Raw genomic sequence first — 423 nt, forward strand, 5'->3', positions numbered from 1 at the left:
CTATGACATCAGCCCTGGGGATGCGTTGGACCTAAGGAAGAAGCAATTGTCCCTCGCAGAAGACTCATCCATGCACCAAGGACTTGCAGCCCCCAGAGGAGGACCTGTGCACCCTTAGCTCCTCAATTTCCCATATACCCACTAGATTGACTGATTGTTTCTGGGAGGGGGGATATGCAGGATTCCACCTTTTCAGAGAAGAAGGTTTGAGAAGAGTCTGGCAGATTGAGAATGGGAATAAAAGAAGGGCCACCCGGTGGCGTAAAGGTTAAAGCAGCTGGGTCTTACATGACCAATTGCATGGTTTGAGTCCCAGCTTGAAAACACACTGGGTGCATGTGTGTGCATTCCCCAAATCCTGAAAGGAGGGAGATATGGAGAAGGGATTACATGGCCATCCCCCAAGGGGGGTGCTTTCTCGCT

This window comes from Tupaia chinensis, unplaced genomic scaffold (genome assembly GCF_000334495.1).
Source record: "Tupaia chinensis unplaced genomic scaffold, TupChi_1.0 Scaffold000231_1, whole genome shotgun sequence".
NCBI lineage: Eukaryota > Metazoa > Chordata > Mammalia > Scandentia > Tupaiidae > Tupaia > Tupaia belangeri.